Genomic DNA, 1,557 nt, shown 5'->3' with positions numbered 1-1,557 from the left:
TGTATGGGAGGAAGCCCAATCCAGCCACCAATTTATAAAATTTATTTTATAAACACCAATTTATAAAATGTACTATCTCAATTTGAGATAGGTATGTAAAAATGTTGAGATACTATCTAAAAAAATCGAGATAGTATCTCGACATTTTGAGATAGAACAAACTGGATATGTTTCTTCATTTGTAGCATTAGCTGGAGATTTATATAGATCTATCATTGCAGGGAACAGCACAACAGGGCCACTGGCAAACATGTGGTGAACTGGTATTTGCCCCAACACTTTAGATTAGGTTTAATAAACACAAAAGCGCTGAAAAGAGGGACCAAGTACTGTTGTTTAGTCTGTTTTGCCTCATGATTTGTTGTCAACTCATGCACAATTAATCTGTGCTTCAGTCTGATTAAGTGTAGCCTACTGATAACAACCACAACTGTAGGTAGCCTAGAGAAGCCTATGCAGTCTTATCCCCTCTGGCCAGGGGAAACGAAGCGGTAAGCCCATGTATTTATAGACCATAAACTATGTATTTATCGACTATTTATATGTGTTAAGAGAACACGTGAATGTGATCAAATGTTGATTATATTCAAACTTCGGGTGATTAGGCTACCTAGACCTTATGAATCCAAAATTATTGACTGGAATTAATCAACACAATAGCATTTGTGTAAAGGAAGTACTTAAGTAAAAATACTTTAAAGTACTATTTAAGTAGTATCTGTACTTTACTATTTACATTTTTGAAAACTTTTACTTTTACTCCACTACATTCCTAAAGAAAATAATGTACTGTTACTTCATACATTTCCCTGACACCCAAAAGTACTTACATTTTGAATGCTTAACAGGGCAGGAAAATGGTCCAATTCACATACTTATCAAGAGAACATCCCTGCTCATCCCTACTGCCTCTGATTTGGCTGACTCACTAAACACAAATGCTTCATTTGTAAATTATGTCTGAGTATTGGAGTGTGACCCTGACTATCCGTAAATTGAAAAAAATAAATAATAATCTTGCAGTCTGGTTTACCTGATATATGCTATTTGAAATTATTTATACTTTTACTTTTGATACTTAAGTATATATTTCTTAAATTACATTTACTTTTGATACTTATTTAAAATATATTTAAAATCAAATACTTTTAGACTTTTACTCAAGTAGTAATTTACTGAGTGACTTTTACTTGAGTCATTTTCTGTTAAGGTGTCTTTACTTTTACTCAAGTATGACAATTGTGTACTTTTTCCAACACTGCACAGTGATGACATACTGCGTGAGTAACTGTTTAATTACTGATGCAATTGCCTACACAATGCAACCCTGCATAAAGCAAGCTCATTCCTGTTAGTTATGTTGTCTAATCGCAGTTGTCGTAAAAAAAAATGTATGACCGTTTTATATTAAAGCTGATTACTTACTTTGTCATACCCTATAATTACGGTCCGGATTTTTTCCTGGTTAGCTTTGCCTACCAGATCAGGATAAACTTTGGGCCCCAGGAAAACACTCCTGTGGTGTCACCTTTGAAATCACCTCACAATTTTACAAAT

The sequence above is a fragment of the Oncorhynchus kisutch genome, linkage group LG28, assembly GCF_002021735.2.
Source record: "Oncorhynchus kisutch isolate 150728-3 linkage group LG28, Okis_V2, whole genome shotgun sequence".
NCBI lineage: Eukaryota > Metazoa > Chordata > Actinopteri > Salmoniformes > Salmonidae > Oncorhynchus > Oncorhynchus kisutch.
This window is presented reverse-complemented; position numbering follows the sequence as displayed.